General features: G+C 48.0%; 1 pseudogene; it reads right to left on the bottom strand.

The window, feature by feature from the left end:
• Positions 1-2,578: 2,578 nt before the first annotated feature.
• LOC107137610 lies at positions 2,579-8,941 on the bottom strand (annotated as a pseudogene).
• Between the last annotated feature and the right edge of the window lie 14,974 nt (positions 8,942-23,915).

Here is a 23,915-nt window from a genome sequence, read left to right as displayed (position 1 = left end):
ATGTCCTGAGCGTGTGGATTCCCGATTGGAAATGGGGTCAGTGGGTTGGGAGGAAGCAGGTCACCAGGTCACCAGGCAGGAAAGGGCTTTGCAGAGGTGGGGGGGGTAAGAGAGGGTGATGAGTTATTTTTAACATTTGATTTGTTTTTTTCAACTGGACTTTTCTTCTGGGCACTCTCTGTCCAGACCCAGGCCACCCCTGTTGGCTGCTGTGGGTGTCCAGGGTAGATTCCCGCAGCCAAGCCCTCCAGCTCTTCCCTCCCCCACCAGTGTTCCACCTGTTTCTACCACACCCGGCCCAGCAGACCTTCCACTTCCAGCGCCAGGGCACCACCTGCTGCCAGAAATTGCTGTGACATCGGGGTAGGGTTCAAAGTAGGGGCTGTTCAGGTCCATGATGCTGAGGCAACAAACCTGGTGGCAAAGGATCAGTCAGAAGAAACTGAGTCATCCATAGGTCTGTACTCTGCTGGGGGTGGGAGAAAATGGACCCACAGCTCTGCCGGTTTGCCTCCTAGGGACCGAGCACTGCTCGCCCGGGCCACCTCCCACCCCTGGCACTTGACCCCATCTTTCCACTGGGGCCCAGGATTTGGGACAGCCTTGCCCTCGTGAAGGGGAGTGAGAGAGCCCGAGCTGAACAGTTAAGAGAGGCAGCTTGGAGCCTCCTCCCCTGGGAGCCCTATTTGCCCTCCCTCCAGTTCCTTCTTGCTGGGGCCACCAACCTACCACCAGTGACTAGGTCCTGGTCTTGTCCCCCATGCCTTATTCCCTGTCCTCTTCTGCTAATAACTAAGTCTGGGTGCCCATCTTCCAGGGGCTGGAGCCCCATTTCCTCAGTTTGCTGGCTCCCAGGCTGCCTCCTCTCTCCAGCCTGTGTGGCCTCTGGGCTCCACGCCTCATAGCATGACCATGGTTAATGCACCCACAAACCCAGAAGGCTCAGTGCCCGCCCACAGCCCATACAGCCCTTGGGAACCTTTCCATGTCATTACAATCAGAAGGAAGAAAAACTTGGTTGCAAAAAAAATGTTTTAATATACAATATTAGCATATTCACTTTTAAACTAACACAGCTCTAAATATTTTGATGGAGAAAGGGATCCATGAAAGCTAAAGTGACCAGGGTCCAGGAAAGTCCTAATGTGGCCCTGGGTGGGGCCATACGCCTGGGAAGCCGTCTGATGGACATCACGCTCCCTCGGCCGGCCTGGCTAACAGGCTGGTGAAGGCCAGGTTCCCTGGACATGACAGTGATGGGATTCTCCTTAGAGAGCCTCATGTGAATTCTTCACTTTTTATTTCCCCTGTTAATAAAAATGTATGATGTTTACATTGTCAGAGAACAAACAGAACTATGCTTGTGTTCCATGTCTTACGAAATGGGTCTGATGTGCTCTTGGCTGTTCCTTCATGTTCCTGGCAGTTACAGATTTGACCCCCAGTGGAATGCAGGGACAGTATATCAGGATGTCTGGGGTGAAGCGAGTGGCTCACCCCTCCGTGGCTGTCCTCTATCTGGCAGGTTGATTTGTCTCTCTGCAATCCCTGCTTTGCCTTTCCTGCTGGTCTTCCTTCCATGCCCAGACCTGCCCCTGGGCTCTGTTTGTCTCCACCCCCTTCATATGTCTTCTTTCTTCAGGCCACCCCTTCCCATGTGGCCTCAATCATAACAAAGTGCCTCAGACGGGGCAACTGAACAATAGAAACCTATAATCTCACACCTGTGGAGGCTAAGAGACCAAGATCAGGGGTCCATAGAGTGTGGCTTCTTCTGAGGCTTGGAGATGGCCATGCTTCCCAGTGTCTTCACATGGTCTTCTCTCTGTGTGTGTTTGGGTCCTAATCTCCTCTTCTTATAGGAACACCACTCATGTTGGATCAGGGCCTACTCTAATCACCACCCTTTAACTTAATTACCTCCTGAAAGCAACCCTACAAGTTGAAGCTCAGTGGTAATGTGTTCATCTAACATGTGTAAGGCCCTGGGTTCCATCACCAGAACTAGGAAAAAAAAAAAAAAAAAAACACAAAAAACAAACCCTGTCTCCAAATAATCACATTCTGAGGAAGTGGGCGCTAGGACTTCTAGAAATGAATCCAAAGGAGACACAATTTGGCCCACACACGAAGAGCTGGGAGGTTGCTGGCTAGGCTGATGCTAAGGGGTGAAGTGCCACTGAGCCTGAGCGCAGCATGGAGACCAGGAGAGAGGAGATGGCCTAGGGGCAGCTCAGCATGGGAGGACCAGCAGCCAGCCCCTGAGAGGGTTGTCTCTTGATGCTTATGAAATAGCTACCGGCACTGGGAAGGATCTAGTGCTCTTGATGTAAATGCACTTTTTTTTTTTTTTTACTTGAAGTGTGTAATAGAAACCCTCCCCTGGGCCCACTGAGCCCCCCCATGCCTCTGTCCAGACTCTCCTGCCTTTTTCTTTTCTTTTTAACATATAAAAAGACATTTTATTATTATTATTTTACTATATAACATATTAGTGATTATATCAGATTGCATTTTCTCAAATGGTAAATGAGATACCTGATAACGTTTTTCTTTGATTCTCCCAAGAATCTCAATATCATCTACCTTTTGGAGAATTCAGATTCTTACCATATCTGTGATACTGTCCATGAGGATATCAACAATGCTTAGTAGTAAAGAACATTTTGCTAAGTTTTTCTATCATGGTTCCTTGCTCAAGGCGTTCACCTTTTTCTTCTAATCTGGTTTTTAGCACCTGATCATGTGTTTCTTCATTATTGTGCACAGGATCTGGTTGAGGGATTGGTTGTGTGCGTTCATGTGGGATATCCACAGAAGGGTGGTAGCATACTGTCGTCCTGCCATCAGATGTCAAAGCAAGCTCTACTTTGCAATTATAGTCATCTGGAAGACAAAAAAAATGTAAATTTATAACAAACAACAGATAAAGCTTCTTTTTGAACTGGAAATAAATGCTTCAGGAAAATTCTCTTTGATATCACCCATTTTAATGCTGTTGCTGCCCTAGTGTTATATGATGATCAGATGATATGATGAAAGACATTCTGAAAAGCAACCACCCTTAAAATCTGCTTCTAGGCACGCCAATTTTTATTCCAGGAGACCTGAGTTGCCTCAATTTCGGTCCTGTGTTACACTGCCCTGCACCCTCCTGGCTGCAGAGTGCTCTTTTTCTGCCTATTTCAACCAGAATATGATCTTTGTTCCAATAGTTACTCAATGGCCACAGCTCTAAATTCAAGAGGCGTTTCTGAAGAACCTTCTGGAGGATTCTTCTTGATGCACAAGCCCAGTGTGTGCTTATCCAGTGCTTGCTGAACATTCTTGGAAGGAGCTAATCTCCCATGGGTCTCCCCTGACAGCACCCGGCTTGTTCGCCCCCCACTTCTTGCCCTGCCCATCTGGCCGATCCCTGCCCGAAGAAGTCACGTTCATTCAAAAAGCTTAAGAGGACAAGTGGGGAAAGTTAATCTTTCCAAAAAGGGATTAGTGCCTGTATTCCAAAGCCAAATGCAAATTAAAAAAGTATTTTTGAAGATAAAATGCAGCTTGGCTTCGTCTGGCCTTCAGCTGCTCTCCCTCACTACTGTTCTAGGTTTCTGTGCTGAGCTAGTCAAGTAAGAAAAGCTGAAGGATCACTTCTTAATCTTACACACTTGGGCAGCCATCCCTCCGGCTCTCCCCAAACACCCTGGGACCATGAGTCCATGCCTGCATCTGTCCTGAGTTGGAAGATAGCTGGGGAGACAAGGAGCTATCACTACTGTGTCATTGCTTGAAGGCAGGCCTCCCTGCCTGGGTCTCCACATGTGGATCTACTGGGAAGGACACAAAATCCCAGCCTGATGGCCAGTTAGTCCTGGGCTACTTGCACAGAATAACCATGTTCCCCAAACTATCCTGAATGCAGAGTTTAAACTGAGCAAGACATGCTCCTGGTTGCCTTGCCTTTGCTAACAAGATAAATCAGACTTCTCTCTTGTCCTGTCTTCTTCCGGGAAGTTCCTGGAACAAAGGGGAAGACTTTCTGGAAAGCTGTGAGGCCTGCCCTCCCTCAGCTTGCTGACATTTCCCCGTACTCCCCCGAAACCAGACCCACTGCACTCAGTCACATTCACAGCCCCAAGGTTCTAGTAACAGAAATGTGCCCATTTCACCCACTCCTCCCACTCGACTCTGCAAAACCCAGAGCCTCAGAGGCTCCCTATAACTATGTTGAAGGCTCTTCTGGGGACCTCCGGGAGCTGTCTTGCTGGGTCCACTGACAGTCCTCCCGTCAGTGTTGAGGAAGAAGCATGTGAGAGTGCTGCCCGCCCACCCATGGCCTCCATGGACCCATGCTTTGCTCCCCAAGGATGCATCTCATCTCCCCAGGCCAGGTCTTGCCCTCTCCCTGGGACCCTGGATTCTCTTCATGTTTTGTGCCCTAAGAAGACCCTTGTGAAAATAGCCACCAGGCTGTTCTTCACGAGGCAGATAAAACTCCTGGGTCAGGTTGGGCTCCACACGGTTCTTTCCACTCCTCAGTCTCTCACCTCTACTCCCCGGCACCTCCACCCTAAACACATTTTTTTATGTTTCCTCCTTCCTCACATAAATTAGCAAACATTCTTAAGTCTGGAAGCTGCTGGCACATGCAAGTTCATCAGACATAGGTTCCAGGTTTAGGCTCAGCCGACACACCTGAAACACACACACACACACACACACACACATATACAATGTGCATGTACCCACCTATTTCTTTCTGGAGACCCTTCCCCACCTCTGCTCTAGCTGTTCACTGCTATCACGGGGGCACCTATCATCAACCTGGGTTCTTCATGGTCTCTGGAGCAAAAAAGTAGGACATAGATCTTCCATGGAGAGCTCCCCCAATTTTCCCCATTATATTTGCATGCATATCCTTGCAATTTCAATGAGTTATGAAATTTTAGAGGGCTATCAGAAGTTACCACCCAGTTCTGACCCAGTGTCCTCCACCAAGGCCTCCTTGTGACCCAAAAAGGGGACTCTGGGAATGTAACTCAGCCTTCCTTCTGATTGCCAAAGAGTAAAACAGACAGTGATGACACTTCCTAGTAAGCTCTTTGATAATTGAGCTCTGTGATAGGCCTGGTCTTGATAGACACCCAGGGACATGACAAGGGACTCACTCGTCCTCATGTAATTGAACCAGAGCCTGCCCAGTTCAGGACATGGATATGCTTGTCACCAGGAAGGAGGGGCCCTGGAAGATTGGCTCATTATCCACCTAAATCTTTCTGTGCCTCGGTTTCTCTGCTTATAAAACAGGGCTTATGTTTTTATATTTGGGGATTAAATGAGTATGTATCCTAAAAGTACTATATATTGCTTAAAACTATGCCTGGTGCATAGTCAATGTCATATAAATGTTAGTCAAGAGAGTAATTAGAAGTAGGAAAGTTTAACATCAGGAATTATTGGGCTGAGAGTGGTAAAAGCACATGCTTAGCATGTGTAAAGCCCTCGGATAGATCCCCAGGAGCAAAAGAAAGAAAAAGAAATTATTAACTCTAATTTAGGATTGGAGTAACATGAAAGAATTTAGGAATAGCAAGCTGAGCACAATGGTGCACACTTGTAACCCCGGGCAACTCAGGAGGCTGAGGCAGCAGGATGACCAATTCCATTTAGTGAGACCCTGTCTCAAAATAAAAAAATGAAAGGGCTGTGGATGTAGCTCAGCGGTGGAGGCCTCTAGGTTCATACACACACACACACACAAGAATATAGGAACAGTAGATAGAAGGAGCAGTCACTAAACCAATGGCTAAGACACTGCACACAAGGAAGACAAGGAAGAGACCCCAACACCAAGCCTGAGACCTGGACCTTATCACAGAGGGCATGGCTGGGGTTTGCTGTGACATAGGAGTCACTGTGGTGCCATGCCTGTGGAACTTGCTGGAAATGTGCCCTGGAGAGGGCTGGGGAAAGCTGTCTAGGGGGATGTGTCTGGCCCCAGCAGGGCTGTTTGCTGATGTTTTGGGTGCTCTTGGCTGCCACACACTGCAGGAACTCTGCACTGGGCAAGTCACCCAGGCTGCAGAGGCAGAAGCTAGACCTGGTGAATCCACCAGTGCTGGCTGCAGGACCCTGCGAGTGGGTACCTCCTCCTCTCACAGTGTCTCTAGCACCCTCTGCTCACAGTGCCTTCATGCCAGCTTCCAGAGCAAAATACTTGAAGTGCCCAGATTGGATTTTACAGAGTAGGCAAAACGGAAGAATGAAGCCGAGAGGCACTAAGTCAACCACTGGCAGGTTTTTGCTGTTATTTTTACAATTGTGCAGTGTTTGTTTCCATCAGCACTCTAGGAAGTTAGGGACAGAAACAGAGGGAAAAATGTGGAAGAACTCCAAGCTTCACCATGCTAAGGACCGGGGTTGGAGGCACACAAACAATGTACTGTGCTTGTCACAAGCTTTTGGAGAGCAGAGCACCCTAGAGAGGCACAGGAGGGGCTCTGAAGATGGAGGGGGTGTTAGAACAGGGCAAGAAGCATTTGGTCCCAGCCAAGCCCTGGGATTTGGATGTTCCTGGAGGTCTCGCTTATGAGGTAAGGCCCTGAAAAAAGACAATAAGTTGCAGGATTTTGTTGAGGTAAACTTGGAATTGTGGTGTATTTGCAGGGGAGGTCTGTTTCCTTGTTTTGCCAGAGGAAACTGGATTGGAGGTAAAAGTATAATAGGGATACTATTGACCAACCAGAACAGAGGCCCAGTAGGACAAGAAGATGTGGGTGGTGACTTACTACTTATTGGTGGTGGGAAGAGAGAACAAAAATATTTGATTATGTTGCCCATGGTCCCCCAAAGGCCCATGAGAATCAGGCCTTCCTTGAAATTGACTAAATTCTCAACAAACTGCCTTGAACAGTGGAACCTTAAGCAGACCTCAGAATTCTGTGTCCTTGCTACAAAATTCTGGGCATAGAACAGGACAGCACCTGGAATAGCTTGGAAATGCAGATCCTTAGGCCCTGCCCTGACCTGGAGAGCCAGAACCCATGTCTTCCAGTCCCTACATGACTTTATCCATTAAGGTTCTAGTGGCACTGCTCAGTTCCTGCTCCATAATTTTAGGATACCAGAGTAAAATGAAAGCGTGGGGTCCCTTGTTAAAAGGTTAAAATTTTCAGCCTGGTGCATGAAATCCCAGCTACTCAGGAGTCTGAGGCAGGAGGATCACAAGGTCCAAGCCATCTTCAGCAACTTAGCAAAACCTGTCTCAAAAAAAATTAAAAAAAAATAAAAATTTTAAAAAGGGAATGTGGCTCAGGGGTAGAGCACTTGCTTAGCATGCACAAGATCCTGGGTTCAATCTCCAGTTGTGAGGCAGGGGAGGGGAGAAGAGGGGTTATCGTGTTAAAATATGCATAACATGAAATTTGCCATTTTAACCCTTTTATTTGTGCCGAGCAGTTGTATTACGTCCATTCTCATTATTGTGCAGCCGTCACCGCTCTCCATCTCCAGAACTTTTCCATCATCCTAAGCTAAAAGTCTGTTACCATTAAACGCTAGCCCCCTCCCCCTCCCCCGCCTCTGCCAACCCACTCGCCCTCAATCTATTCCAGGTGCTTTACATAAATAGAATCACACGGTATTTGTCCTTTGGTGTCTGGCTTATTTCACTCAATAAATGTCCTCAAGGTTCTCCCGTGTGACCGTGGAGTTTAAGCCAAGCACAGGCTTCTTCCTGGGGCCCCCGTGACAGTACAGATCACAATGCACCTGTGAAGCCCATGCTGACAATACTCTATAGTAGAAGAGGCTATTTTTCTAAAAGTCATCAAGAAAGCTGCCTGATACTTCCTCAAATCAGAGTTTCTGATTTTTTTTTTCCTAAAAGCATGTTTCTAAGTCAAGGATAAAAAAAACCTAAGAATGTAGAGTGCTTGCCTGGTATGCACAAGGCCCTAGGTTCAATCCCCAGCACCACAGAAACAAACAAACACCTGAATATGTTTCTCTAACTTGAACTGTACCACAGGGGAAGGACATTTTTTTTTTTATTGTTGGTTGTTCAAAACATTACATAGTTCTTGATATATCATATTTCACACTTTGATTCAAGTGGGTTATGAACTCCCATTTTTACCCCATATACAGATTGCAGAATCACATCAGTTACACATCCATTGATTTACATATTGCCATACTAGTGTCTGTTGTATTCTGCTGCCTTTCCTGTCCTCTACTATCCCCACTCCCCTCCCCTCCCCTCTTCTCTCTCTACCCCCTCTACTGACCTTCATTTCTCCCCCTTGTATTATTTTTCCCTTTCCCCCCATTTCCTCTTGTATGTTCTTTTGTATAACCCTGAGGGTCTCCTTCCATTTCCATGCAATTTCCCTTCTCTCTCCCTTTCCCTCCCACCTCTCATCTCTGTTTAATGTTAATCTTCTTCTCATGCTCTTCGTCCCTACTCTGTTCTTAGTTACTCTCCTTATATCAAAGAAGACATTTGGCATTTGTTTTTTAGGGATTGGCTAGCTTCACTTAGCATAATCTGCTCTAGTGCCATCCATTGGGGAAGGACATTTTTAAAAAAATATTTATTTTTTAGTTATAGTTGGACACAATATCTTTATTTAATTCATTTATTTATATGTGATGCTGAGGATTGAACCCAGGGCCTCACACGTGCTAGGCAAGCGCTCTACTGCTGAGCCACAACCCCAGCCCCAAGGAAGGACATTTTCAAGGGGTGAAAATGTCAGCTCAGACCAAAGGCTTTCAGTATGAACTGTGAGGAGAAGAAGGAAAAGGCCATCTCCAAATCACAAGTCCAGGAAATCATGCAGTCTTCCAAAAGCCGCAGAATCACAAGAAGTCCCCACTCCACAAGGCAGGTCCAACCCCCGGGAAGGATGGTGTCAGCAGGACAAAGTCCTTGTTCAGTCTCCACCATCCCCGGTTTATCATGTGCAGTGTCCCGTGTGCTGACACAGGCAATATCCAATTGTGACCTTCCAGGTACATGGCCAAGAGTGTGAGCCCAGTGTGGGGATCACAAAAGCCATCAGACCCCAACTCTAAAGCACCATTTATGTTGCTTCTAAATCATGGAAGCATTACTATTTTGAATTATTGGTGTAGCATTTTATCAACTGCTTTCTCACATAAGTGGGGGAAGCCTCGCCAAAGGAGCAAAATGAAATCTGCAGTACATCTTTTCAGCTAAACAGTTTTATTTCTTCAAGTACACAGAGAAGTTTCAGTAATATAACTTTCAGGCAGGAAAAGCCTTCAGGAATCTTTTTTTTCCTCTCTCTCTCTCTCAGTGCTGGGGATCAAACCCAGAGCCCCACACATGCTAGGCAAGTGCTTTGCCACTGAGCTATATCCACAGTCCCCTGAGAATCTTTAATGAAGACACAAACATGGTTTTTCACTTGCTCATCAGTCACTGTATGAGAATGGAAGATTTTTACAGTTTGGGGAAAGCTGGTTCGTTCTCTTCTGCAAGGACATCTGGTTTACATCATCATGTGCTCAGCCGACCCTGCCCTCATAATCTCCACCAAAGTAAGTGTCAACCCGGATTCTGCAAAATGTCACATATGTCAATTTGCTGCAGTTAAGAAAATTCTTGATGAATATCCTCCTTTATCCCAGGATCTTAAAATGTTTTTTAAAGACACCTATTTGGACCTATGGAACTAGGAGGTTCTGGTGTTGCTGAGTGCCCCCACCCCCTTCCTCTTCCTACTCCTTCTCCTCTTCCTCTTCTTCCTCCTTTTTGGGGATTGAACCCAAGAATGCTTTACCCCCGAGCCACATCCCCAACCCTCACTAAGTTACTTAAAGCGTCGATAAATTGCTGAAGCTGGTCTCAGATTTAGGATCCTTCTGCTTCAGCCTCCTAAATTGCTGGGATTACAGGTGTGCATTACTGCACCCAGCCTGGTGTCTTCTTCTTGAAGTTAAAATGGCAGAAATGTTGAGGTTGTGACTTCATTCCATGCCTTAGTTCTAAGGGCCCAGGCTCTGTGACTTCTACCTCTACCTCCAATTACTAGGATTATTAATCAAAGAAGACAGTGGCAGGGAAGGCTGCTTCGGAAACCTCCACTGGCCTGTGTAATTATAGTACAAGCAGCTGGCCTCTCTTCCACACCCACTGTCTAGTGGTCACAGCTAGCACGTGACTCTGGACCTGGCACACTATGACTCTCACCAAATATGTCTGCCACATCTGAGTCACAGGCGAGGGGGAAACAGACTTGTTTTCCTCCTGAATCTCCAAGGCTGTGTTTGCAACTTGGCCCTGGCCACAGAAGCCAGAACCTTACAGCTTTTTTGGCAATTAAATGGCTTTCACACTTCTATTTTTAAAAGGCTTGGAAAATCGTAACCTGGGGGACCAGAGTGGTTGTGAACCTCTTTCCAAATCTCCCCCCAGGCAGAGGCCCTGTCCTGGCAGCAATCCCAGAACAACTATGAAACCGAAATGCCATGACAGGGCCCCTCTGAAAACCTGCTCCTCAGATGATAAAAACAGCATCACTGGAGGCACTGGGTCCCTTGCAGTCTGTCCTGCCCAAGGACAAGGAGTCCTCAGGTCCCCAAGCAGTCAGAATGATGGCCTCACTGTTTTGCATGTGAATGAAAAGGGGATTCTATCCGGAGCATGGGGAGCTGACTCAGAGATGGAGGTTAGCATGAAAGAGGTTCCTTAGGGAGAATTCTTGGCATCCACGTCAGGGAAGAGGGGTGGGAGGGACCGGCATGGCCACAGGGAGGAGTCTGGCTACAGTGCAGCCTCAACAAGAGTTCAGGGGTCCTTCTCAGGGCACTGAAGCTGGGATGACCCCCGCCCCAGTGCTGCAGAGGGGCAAAGGGGTTGGGCCCTTTTACGGCCCTGAAAGTCAGGAGTGGGGTGTGGCTGGCAGGGGATCCTGGCTGGAACAGTGCCCCAGCAGGTAGGAGTAAGTCCTGCCCTCCTGAGGACTCCACCCGCACACCACAGGCAGCAGTTCACCCATTGCATCTTTTCATCTTTCTTCCTTCATCTGCAAACGTTTTTAAAAATTCAGGTGAAATCCACATCACATCATATCATAAATCCCCACTTTAATTTGTACAATCCAGTGGCGTTTAGGACACTCATTATGTTGTGCAACTTCCATCTATATCAAGTTTCAAAATATTTTTATCACCCCAAAGGGAAATGCTTCACCCATGAAGCAGTCACTCTCTGTTCCACCTGCCACTCATCCCCTGGCTCTGAAGAATCTCTATGGCTTCACCTATTCTGAACACTTCATGAAATGGAATCATGTGCTGTGTGACCTTTTACATCAGGCTTATTTCACCTGGCATAAGGTTTTCCGGGTTCTCCCTCGGTGCAGCTTGCATTAGCGATTCATTCCTTCTTGTGGCTGAATAATATTCCAAGGTAGGGAGGTACCACATTTAGTTTATCCATTTATTCATTGATGGACATCGGGGTTGTAGCATTTAATCTTTAATAAAGGAACCCAGTGTCCTAAAATTGTCTGTGTTCCACCTGTTCTCCTCCCTCCTGCAACCCCTGGCAACTACTGATCTTTTTATTGTCTCCGTGGTTGTGTCTTTTCTAGGATGTCACATAGTCGGTCATACAATAATAATACATGGCTTTTTAGATTAGTTTTTTTCACTTAGAAATATGCATTTTAGTTTCTTCCCTGTCTTTTCATGACTTGGCAGCTCATTTTGTGTGTGTGTGGGGGGAGGTGGGTACCAGGGATTGAACTCAGGGGCACTTGACCACTGAGCCCCATCCCCAGCCCTATTTTGTATTTTATTTAGAGATAGGGCCTCACTGAATTGCTTAGCACCTTGCTTTTGCTGAGGCTGGCTTTGAACTCATGATCCTCCTGCCTCAGCCTCCTGAGCTGCTGGTATTACAGGCAAGTGCCACTGCGCCCGGCTCATTTCTCTTAAGCACCGAATGTTTTTTCGTAGTCTGAATGTCTCAGAGTTTATTTATCCACTCATCTACTGAAGGACCTCTTGGTAGTTCCCCGGTTTTGGAGTAAAGCTGCTATGAACATTGACATATTGGTTTGTGTGGACACAGGTTTTCACCTCCCTTGAGTAACTACAAAGGAACATGACACTGGGGCACAAAGTAAGAGTGTTAAGCTTTTAAGAAGCTGCCAGGCTGTCTTCCAAAGTAGCTGCACCCTTTGAGTTCCTGCCACCATGGACAAGCGCTCCTCTCGATCCACATCCTCATCAGCATCTGGCATTGTCAGGGTTCTGGATTTTAGGCCTTCTGATAGGTGTGCAGTTGTATTGCTTCAGTTTGCATTTCCTGCTGACATGGTGTTCTGCATCTTTTTATATGTGTATTTGCCATCTGTATCTCCTCTTTGGTGTAGTATCTGTTAATGTCTCTGGCCCACTTTTTAGATTGAGCTTGTTTTCTCAATGAGTTTTATGGGTTCTTGGTATGTTTTGAAACTACTCTGGATGACACTATGATGGTAGATATATGTCATTATAAATTTGTTCATATCTATAGAATATACAACACCAAGAGTGAACCCTAATGTCAACAGGGTGATAATGAGCTCTGGGTAATAATAATGTGCCAACGTAAAGTCATCACTTGCCACAAATGTACCACTCTGATCCAAGCATGGTGGTGCACACTTGTAATCCCAGGAGTTTGGGAGGCCGAGGCAGGAGGATCACAAGTTCAAAGCCTGCCTCAGCAACTTAGAGAGGCCCTGTCTCTAAATAATATTAAAAAAAAAAGGCGGGGGGTGGGGGTGGGGGGCGCACTGGGGATGTGGCTCTGTGGTTCAGTGCCCCTGGGTTCAATCCCCAGTACCAAAAACCAAAATTAAAGCAAAACAAAATACAAACAAACAAAACCCCCAAATGTACCACTCTGTGGGGGATGTTGATAAGAGGGAGGCTGCACATGTGTGAGAGTAAGGGATATGGAAAATTACTGCATCTTCTACTCAATTTTACTGTGAACCTAAAATTGCTGCAAAATATAGTCTATTAAAAACAATTAAAAAAAAAAAAAGACTAGGCACAGTGGCACATGCCTATGATCTCAGCCTAGGGAGGCTGGGGCAGGAGGATCCCAAGTTGGAGACCAGCCTGGGCAATTTAGCAGACCCTGTCTCCAATAAAAAAAAGAAAAGAAAGAAAAGGCTGGGGTGTAGCTCAGTGGTAGAGCACCTCTCGTTCAATCCCCAGTACCAAACAAAACATAAAAGCAAACAACAAACTAAAAAGGAACTTAGGATCATCATGGCGGTTCCTCAGCTCATTTGAAAGCAGGACAGCCTGCGTAGACAGGGATGGCGAATTCCTATCTGAGAAAGCCTTGGGTTCAACCGAAAGTTCCATGCCTGCCGGACTGTCTATGACTCAAATGTGGCTCTTGAAGCTTGTCCCCCACTTCCTGCTAGGCTGTCCTCAGCCCAGCCTTGACTTGGAGTGCCGCCTGCTATCACTCCCCCGCCCTGCTCCGGGGAACCATCTGCTGGACTCAGCCTAGAGTAGGACTCTTGCCCATCCAGCCCTTGGCTCCGTTCCCTCTTCATCTTCCTGGGTCACTGATTGTGGAGTTGCTTCCCTCCTTAGAGCCTTAGAGCCAGCCTCCTTGGCTTCAAATCAAAATGGCCATTCTGGCAAACGTAGGACCCATTGGTGGAACCCACATCCCCCTGGATTCAGTCCATCAGTGAACCTCTGTAGGGACCTCCTGACGCCCACTCCAGCCCCACCTCTAGGGCAAGGAAGATGCAGCCCGTTTGCGACTTCCTCGTGCTTAGGTTGGAGTGAGTGCTGGCTGAGCAGCCCCATGCTGGACCCTTGGGCTTGTTCCCACTCATTTCTGCTCTCCTCTTCCCTGCTCCCGGGTTATTGGACCCTTGTACTCAGGTACTCCCAGGTGGCCCAGCAGCCTCACAGAGGTGTTCAAACAACATTGGCTGACTGTAAAATCTTCCTGGAAATTTCAACTCCATATTTAAGATCTTCTCTCAAAAACCCTTTACGAGAGGGACGTGTCCTTTGTGTGTTTTGTTTGTTCGTTTTTGTTTTGGGCTGGATTGAACCCAGAGCTCTTGTGCATGCTAGACAGGAGGAACTCTACCACTGAGCTACACCCTGGTCCTGGAGGCTGTCCGTTTGTTATTCTGGTTTTATGTAGGTGGCTTGTGATCCTCACAGCAATCCATGAGGCAGGCCCTGTTATTCCCATTTTGCAGTTGAAGAAGTTCAGGACCGAGCCTACCCATGTGGGAAGTGGCAGGGTCAGGGTTTGCGCCCTGGTGCCTCTAGGGCTGGCTCTGCCCATCTCTGAGCTCCTAAGTTCCAGTCACCTCTACAGTGCTGTGACCTACTCTGTGCCGGGCAGGGGTTCATCATTGAGGTAAGGTACATGGGGTGGGGGGTGAGGATCAGGCCTTCCAATGACTTGAGCCTAGCTGGGGAGGCAGGCCAGAAACTGAGGCAGTCGACTCAGGGCAAGCACACCTGATGTGCGGGTCCACATGCATTGAGGTGTGATTATCCGCCATTCCACAAAGGAAACCACCTCTTAGCTGGAGGGAAGAGCCCCTTTGTTTGTGGACTTATGGATGACACATGTGACCAACTAAGTATTCATTTCAGAAGCCAGGGTCAACTTCTCCCAAAGGACATTCATTAGTAAGACAAATACCTTATCATTTGCTAAGGACTGAATGCTTGTGTCCCTTGCAAAATCCATGAGTAGGTCATGAGGGTGGGGCAGTCATGATTGGGACTCTCACGTTTATAAAAGAGGCCCCAGAGAGACCCCTTATCCCTTCTGCCATGTGACATGACAGTGAAAAGATAGTTGTCTGTGGACCCGAAATCAGGACCTCATCATACACCAGATCACCAGCACTTTGACTTTGGACCTCCCCGCCTTCAGAACCCTGAGAATAAACCACCCAGTCTGTGGTACTTTTATGACAGCAGCCTGAATTGACCCTGTTAAACCTGACTCCGGTAAATAAAGCATGTCCCAGCAAGGGAGGGAGGTGGGGTCCAACAGCCCTTCTTCTTGGCAGCCACTGGACATCCCTCCAGGCAGCAATTCTCAGCAACAGTTGCTTGAACTTGAGGCAGGAATTTGTCTTGTCTTTTCCCCAGCAACCAACATAGGCCACAGCACAGTGTGGAGCTGAGGATGTGTACAAATCACAAGAAAATGAACAAAGTGCAAGGAACTTTGAAGAAGAATGGGGATGACCAAGAGAAGTGACCTTGGATTGAGACGGAGGTATACATGAAGTCCTCGGCACAACATTTTCCCTTGAAACATGGATGGCAGTGGGGGTCTCTCACAGTTCTTTTTCTTGAGTACGGGCAGGAAGAGAACTGTGCATGCCACCAGGAAAAACCTGGAAGACCAAGCATGTGTGGTTAGCGCTTAGAGCACAGAGGGAAAGAAGCAAGCACACCTGATGTGCCGGTCCAGGTGCATTGAGGTGTGATCATCCGCCATTCCACAAAGGAAACCACCTAGAACGTCTGGGATCTGCAGCCTAGAGCTCTGGGTGGTCCGGGGCAGGAAACAGGTAAGGGGAGTTGGTGGTTTCTTATCCCTCCCCTGGGGAGAGTGTGCTTCCCTCCCATCTTTCCCAGAGTCCTCAGGGTGGGTAAGCCCAGCCTCCAGGTGGAACACCTGTGGTGGATGAGGGGCTGTCCTCAGTGGAAGAGGGAAACAGCCAGCCCTGGCTAAGATGGCAGGCAGTGCCCCCTCTGCCCTAAGACAGGGAAGCCTGGAGGAGGTGGGAGGGCTGGGGAGACCATGCCCCACGCAGTCTGTGATCTTGTCATTTCCTTCCATTGGGTTCCTAGTGTGAAGCTCTAAAGCAAAGGGGGTGTGGCTGGTTCTGGGGTGTGGGAGAGGCCATCTTGAAGTCCTGAGCAGTGGTGAATAGGGTAGGTCTGACCCCAGGGGATGCTGAGGAAGATGGTGTGCACCTGGCAGGCAGCTTAGGGCTGAGCCAAACAGGAGAGGGTGAGAGAGAGGAGCACCCAGGGCGGGAGGCAGGGGAGAGCCCCAGAGGTGGGAAAGCACCTATCTTCTTCAACAGGCCAGCTCAGCTCCCGCACGTCCCTGCCCCCAGCTTCTCTGTGCCTTGAAGGCTCAGGGTGGAACTGTGGGTGGGGAGAGACGTTGGCAGCCGGGTCAAGAAGTAAAGGCCATCTTGGCCACTTGTCTGCTGAGGAGCCCCCAGAAGTCCCTGCAGCTGTAAGCAGGATGGTCTGAGTTTATTCTAGTGGAACCGCCCGTGGATGGGGGAGGGAGGAGCAGCAATGGGGCGAATGGGGAAGAGGGGTACTACTCTGCAGAGAGCTGGAGCTCCCAGGCAGTCCCCACTCTTCCCACTCTGGGGAGGGCACCCCCATCTGGTTGTGCTCACCTGGAAAGAGCGCCCCAGCCAGGTTTCTACCCGTGAAATGAGTGCTACAGGCCGACACTGACCCAAGGTAGACTTTCTGATTCTTTCCCTGGTCTGTCAGGAGGGAAGGGACGCTTTTTGTCAAGAGGAGAAAAGGGAAGGTGAAATGGGAGGAATGGAAAGGGAGAGAGGTCTTCCCAGAGCAGCTTGGGCCCCATGAAAGGCCTAGCTACTTCCTGAGGAGAGCAGATGGTGGGGTGCTCCCACTGCTGACCGCACAATGGCTGCCCTCTGCAGGGCTCCTGCTGAAGGAGTCAGGTCATCCTCTCAGGCTCTGTGCGCCTTCCAGCTCCCACCTCAGCTGAAACCTGAAGGTCTGGCTAGTGTCTTGGTAGCTCAGACTGGGTACATGGGAGCTTGGACCCCTTGCTGTACCTCTTTCTTTACGTTCCAACAACATAACATGGTTGCCATGGGGATTCCTTCATTTGTAGAGTAATAGTTTTCAGAAAAAAAATAAATGACTCACAAATTCTTTAAGGAGGAACAGAGTCAGTCCCTGGGGATGATATGATGTAATAGGTTTAAAGAGGAAGGATGACTGGCTTCAGTCTGCGTACTCTTTCTCTTTGATCTCGTGCATGGATGGAGGCCACCAGTAACTCCCCCAGAGCCTTGACGCACATGGAGTTGTAGTTGGTGACTGACACCAACATTTGGCTCTTTGCAACATCTGAGGACAGGTGTTAAAAATAGTGTTAGAAATAACTGTCTAGAATCACCTGGGGAGTTACATTCTGAGTTCCCACAGTGGTCTTCATGGCCATTTGGGGGCCTAAGCTGGTGAGTGGAATTATTAGCCCCAGGATGCCACAGGACTTTTGCACACTCTTCTGCATTCTGTAGGATTTTCCCTACCTTGATGCTTTTGGAAGCTTGAGATTAGCAGCACCTCCTGGAAATTGAAGGACACAGAGGGGAAGGACTGACTGAAAGCTTCATTGCATGAAAGTGGCAGAATCAGGTTCAGAAGCCAGGCCTTCTGAGCAGCTAGGGCTATCAGAACTGGAGCCAGAAGAAATACTTTATGAGCAAGCACATTTTTCTAATAACAGCACAGAACAGGAGGTTGGCTAGTGAGAGCAACAAGGGGAAAGAATAATGAGGAATGAAAACCAGATTGACAACTAATCGAGTTGATCCTTCCTTTCTTTTGGAAAGAGCACTGCAGCGATAATCAGCTGGGTCCCTACTTTCCCTCCCTGCCAGGTGGAGGGCCTGGGCGTGAATCAGCTTGGGTCCTTGTCACTGATGACGCGTCTACAGCACAAGCACTGGAAATGCCAGTGAGGGCCTCTCCATGGTAAAATTAGTATTCAAGGATTCCCTGTGGCCCACAGCATGAAGCCCAGACTCCTGGGCTTAGAGATGAAGGTCCTTGTGACCTGGTCACAGTTCATCTTGCCAGTGCTTCTTCCACTCACCGCTTCCTGTGGATTGATTGCCTGCTGTTCCCTTCCCCGACCTCCACACCCTGGTTCACACTGTTTCTTGCAAAGCACGCCTCCTCCCACCCCAGTGTCCTAGTTAGAAAAAGTCCAAAGATGCCACTTTCTCCCAGTGTCTTCCTGGAATCCTGGGTTTGGGTGCAGGTCCTCCAACACTGGCCTCACTTGTTGCCGACAATCAGCCACAGTGCCACAGCAGTCCTGAAGGATTAGCATGCGCTGTGACAGTGACAAATTTGGATCTAGATCTGCCCTCATGGAGGAGTTGAGGAGGACTCATGCGCATGTGATTACAGGGAAGTGTGAAGAAAGAATACAGTTCTCTGAGAGTTTTCCAGGCTCCAGGAAAAAGAACACGGAGGAGACGGGGGGGGGGGGGGTGGGGGTGGTGGTGGCAGTGGAAGGGAGCTCTTCCCAGGAGAGTGGCGGTTGGAGTCTGGGCCAGAGAAGCCATCTGGGAAGACTTTGAGGGGGTTTGAGGAGAGGAGTGAGGGGTCACGTTTGTGCTCCAGAACCCTCATCCTGGCTGCTGTATGGAGAATGGCCTGGGATGGCGTTCCTTGGTCCCTGCTGCCTGGGAATTACTAAAGAGTTGGAAGAGGAGACATACTGCTGGCCTCACCTCCAGACACCTGCATGTAGGTGGTGGGGAGGGAGGCAGAAGTGAAGGGGGCCACGCATTCAGAGACCCTGCCATGCTCCAGCCAGGAGATGAGAGCAACTTGGCCAGGAATTGAAGGATGGATGTTTAAGTGATGAAATTGCCAGGGTTTGGCCCCAAATTCCCATAAAACGAAGGGGAAGGAAGTGTCAAGATTGAGCCCGTGTATGGCTCATGCAAACAAACTGAAAAGGACACTCACTGAGACCCAGAGCATGGGGAGAGATGAGGAGCTTCAGGGCTTTCTTGAGGACCTCTAAAGTTCCTTTGAGTTCTCGTGGTAGGTGGGAAGCAGGTGTGGCAAGGTCACCTCTGCCAGGTGCCTTCCGTTCAAGCAACTCCAAGGAAGTACAAAGATGGCCCAGAGGAAGGGAGCACTCAGGCCAGGGGGAGTCGAGCTGGCACCTGGGGAGCCCCCAACTCAGTCTAATTTCTTACTCTTTTTTCTAATTTTGGGGATTAAACCCAGGAGCATTGTACCACTGAGCGACATCCCCAGACCTTTTTATTTTGAGACAGGGTCACGCTAAGTTGCTGAGGCTGACTGGACTTGCACTCTCCTGCCTCAGTCCTGCGAAGCACTGGGATTATGGGCATGTGCCACTGCTCAGGCACCAGTTTCTGAGGCATGATGAGAGCACCAGCCTAAAGTGTCCCCAGGCTGGCACCGGGTCCATAGGTCTCTTGGCTGCCTGGGTTTGCAAGGTCTTTTGGACGGGAAAATGAAAACTGGGCAGAGCAGTAATGGGCTCCGGGAGGTAGGAGTTGGCAGCTTTCCCTTCATGAACAGATGAACCCAGCTCTGAGCTTTTTGTGCAAGGTCCCTCGGCAGGGATTTCTGAACAATCAGAAAACTTTCCCACATCCATTCTACAGTCACTTCTCCTTGGGGAATCAGGTCCTTGGCTAGTATTTTTGAGTGACACATTTTTGTGACCTTGGATGTGTCACTTATCTCACCAGATCCAGGGAGGGACAGGAGGAATGACATGCAGCTCAGCACTCTCTCCAGAGGCTCACCGGGCCTCTCTGGGGATGAGACAGAGCTGAGTGGGGAACAGGCCCCACCCCAGCCCAGGCAAAGTGTCCTGGAGGAGGAGGAGAGGGAGGAAGGTGGGAGGAGAAGGGGGCTGGAGAAGGGGTGGGAGAGGGGAAAGACTGTGGGAAAGAGAGTTCGTGTGGCTGGAGGAGGGCCATGGTAGGAAGAGGGTCCCCCTGCCCCTCCTACCCTCAGGTCCCTGTGTCCTCATTTATGGGCAGGAGGGATTTCAATGTGTTTGTGCCTAGATTACGTAAAAGCTCTAAGGCTGACCTTCAGGAGTGTATGTATTTTAAATTTTACTTTGATAAGAGCACTACACTGATGCATGCATTGTGCTTGTTGATATAAGAGCTTTCTTTAAAACATTTTTCTTACATTCCTTCAGTCCCTTTACCCAAGGTAACAGCAATTGAAATAGTCACCCACAGGGAGTCATTCCCCACCCTACCCCTTTTTTTCTTTTTTTGGCAGTGCTGGAGATTAAACTGATTAAGCTGAGCTGCATCCCAACCCTGTTTATTTTTATTTTTAAATTTTGAGACAGGATCTTGCTCAATGACTGTAGCTGACCATAAACTTGCGATCCTGCTGCCTTAGTCTCCTGAATCTCTGGGATTACAGGCGAGTGCCACCACGTCCCACAGTATCATTCCTTTTGGTTGCTGTTTTAACAAATTGAATCATATGACATACAATTCTCTGCCACTTGTTTTGCTCATTGACAATAGATCCATTATGGAAATTCCTCCCATGAGTTGATACAGATCTTATTCTTGTTAATTGTTGTGTAATACTCCATAGTGTGAACCTAACAAAGCACTCCTACACAGCCAAGAGATTTTTTTCCCCCAATGGTAGAGTAGAAATAGAATGTTAAAAAAAAAAAAAAAAAAAAAAAAGTTCTGAACTTGAATGAATTGTTTTTACCTCGCCGGGAGCTAAACTACCTATACAGTTCAAAAGCCTAGATTGGCAATCCTGTGTGTGAATGTTTTTAAAGAAAAAGAAATGGGCCTCCTGCCTCGGTAGTTTGCTCTTGTGCCAGGATGATGAGAGGATGGTGGCCCTGAGACAACAGTCCCAGGGAGCAGGATGGAGTGCTGAGCCAAGTGCTGAGACCCGGGCCTGCAGGAGAGCCATTTGGGTTCAGCCCCCAGAAGAGCACAACTCCTGTGGAGTCAAACCAGATGGAAAGTGTGGGGTCAGAAGCTACCCTCTGTGCCTCGTGGTCAAATTGTAAAGCTAAGTAGGAAAAACTGGGGTGTTCAAAGGCCTGGCTGGGCAGCCATCTCCTTCCCACTAACATCCTCCAGGAATTTCAATAGTCTCAGGTTATTTTTGGCCTTTTGTTTCCCCTTTACTGGAAGTTGAGCCACTCCTCTCTTGATTTTCTAACTGCAGAAGGGATGAAAGTCTGAGATTTCAATCAAAAGCTTAAGAAAATAATAATCCCCGGTTGCCCTAATTCTTTCCTGAAAATACCTCACACTGATAGAAATTGTCTTTAAGCCCCTTTGCTCTTATTTCATGCTTTAAATTTCTTTCTTAATTAAAAAGACTTGTTTGCCTGATGTGAGTTCCAAAGTGCTTATTTATTTTAACTTATCTTCTTGGGTTTTTTTTCCCCCCCTTATCTTCACTAGTGACTTGATAACTCTATAACTCTCTATTCTCCTGTCTTAAAATGCCTGGTTGCTCTGTCACTGAAGTAACATGATAATGAACTTTGTAATCAGCCCATTTCGATTCCCAGGGAATGGCAGTGGTGTCAATAACAGACAGAAATCACAGAGCCCCTAAAGTCTGCTGCCTTAAATTGGCTGCTTGTCCCTATCAGAGATTTTAAAATGTTTTTCCTCTCAGATTAACTTCAATTTCTCTCAACCCTACCAATGTTTGATGACAACGTTCACTGAAAATTAACGACAAATCATCAATGTCTGCATTCCAAAGTACCTGGTGGAATTCATTGTGCTGATGGACAGAATTTTTTCCTATCACTCAGGACGATTGAGTGCAGTGCCCAATTTGGCAAAGCCTCAGGGACTCACCACCCTTGGATTCTTGAGTTCAGAAAGACTGTGATAGAATTAAGTCTGACTCAACAAATGAGGTCACTGGGAAGAGGCGCGCTAGCATTAAATTTACTGTTAATGCCAGGGTCAATTGACTGAACAGTCATCTGCTTGTGGTTCCAGAAGACCTCTGGGTAAATTCCAGAAATGGCCTGGGTGGAAGATAGCTAGCATACGAAGTCAGCAAATGCTGGTCACTGTGACTTTTGGTGCCCAGTTCTCAGTATACTAGACAGTATTTTCAGTGTCTCTGGGCACCACTTTGATGTGTAAAGCCTTTGAATCCTGCAGAAGGTGACTTCTTATGTTAAGTCTAGAAATGGCAAGAAATGGTGCTGGGCAACTCGTGTTCTAGATCTACCTCAGGTGTTGACTGGGCTCAGCTCTCCATGTCTCCATGTCAACTCATCTAAGAGTTATTTCAAAAGTAGATATCATACTTCTCCTGAAGTATGGAAAAGTGGGGAATTCTTCCAATCAGCCAGTGGTCAGGCATAACTATACCTTTCACCCAATCCCTGAGCCTCGGTTTCCTTATCTTTCAGAAACACTGATTACCTCCCCCTCACCTCCCAGGACTATTAACATGAATAGGTTGAGAATACAGATATGGAATTTCCATATGGCTAAGTTAAAAGTTCTAGACAAACAGAAAGCACTAGTAGAAATCACTCCTAGAATCTGATGAAGCTTTCCAATCATTTCCAGTCCATTTTAAGAACTCACTGAATACACCTGAAGTTGAGCCTGTGTTAGTTCAAATGTCATCACCAGATGGTCAGTGGTCTCTTTCTGCCCAGACCCTTGGGAGTTGGTCTGCACCTTCTTGCTGGTCCTGCCATTGCTTCACACTATCTGCCTCCAACCCTGTAAAAGTGGAGGCCACACATATACCTCCTGGCCTCCTCCTGAAACTACCCTCCTCAGTTTCTTTCTTTAAAAAAAATACCTTTATTTGAGGGGCTTGGATTGTGGCTTAGCAGTAGAGCACTTGTCTAGCACGGGCAGGACCCAGGTTCGATCCTCAGCACCACATGAAAATAAAATGTATTATTTGTGTCCATCTACACCAAAAAAGAAATATTAAAAAAAAAATACCTTTATTTGATTTGTTTATTTTTATGTGGTGCTGAGGATGGAACCCAGTGCCTCACGTGTGCTAGGCCAGGGCTCCACCACTGAGCCACAGCCCAGCCCCTCTCCTCAGCTTCTCAGCTGTGTTTTCCAGGATCTGTTCACAGAATTCTTGTCTGAACAACCACCTTCCTTAAATCCAGTCTCCTGAATTCCAGAGGCAGTTTAGCACTAGAGCAACCTGTGGGATTTAGAAGACAGACGACTTGTTTATTATCCATGGGCCTTGCTAGGCCTTGATTTTCTCATCTGTAAAACAGAGAAAATAAACCTACATTCCTGGCTATCAGTGAAGGTGAAATAAAAGGACACAGGTGCAAGGTCCAGGCACATTGTAGGAGCTGAATAGAGGTCCCAGTCCTCTTGCCTTGTCTCCCTGTTCCTCCTCATCCGGCTGCCCCCCTCTACACACCGTCTCTTCTCCTGAATAGATGCTCTGCTCTCTTCCCTGAGGAGGTCCACAGAGCTAACTGGACCTCACATTATGCATCTGCCTGGAGGAGGCCTCACAAGCAGCACCCCTCCACCTCCCCTCCACCATTGGCCTTCTCTGCACTGTTCCAGATTCCCTCACCTTCAGAACTGTGTGGGGAAAACATCTGGATGTGTCACTTAGTTTTTCATGTCACAGCTACCACCACCATTGCACATGGAGAAACAGGCCCTTTGTGCGGCTGACAAGCCAAGCAGGGGTTTTGTGTAGTCTACTGCCAACCCAGTGCAGAGGAACTGCTGGGATGGTCCCAAGGGAAAGAAGAAAGACCGGAAGGAGGGAGGTGCAGGTACATTGCACGGTGGTTCCCATCCAGCAGGTTGTGCTAAAGGCTGCAGTAAATCCCCCACTTCCTGCTGTTTTCACAGGAGATGACAGGACAAGAGCTGGAGATGACATTAAGCAAAGTTTTCCTGAGGCACTGAGCTATTTCTTTTGAATCTAGGCCTCTGGGATAAGGCAGCCTGTGAGCCACACCTGTTTCCCACCGGTTCCCAGCTCCATTCTGCAGGGGGAGCAGGAAAAGAGGAAGTGTGGACTCCTGGGCACACCCCCTTCCTGTCATCCGCCCCTCC

This window comes from Marmota marmota, unplaced genomic scaffold (genome assembly GCF_001458135.2).
Source record: "Marmota marmota marmota unplaced genomic scaffold, marMar, whole genome shotgun sequence".
Taxonomy (NCBI): domain Eukaryota; kingdom Metazoa; phylum Chordata; class Mammalia; order Rodentia; family Sciuridae; genus Marmota; species Marmota marmota.
This window is presented reverse-complemented; position numbering and strand designations above follow the sequence as displayed.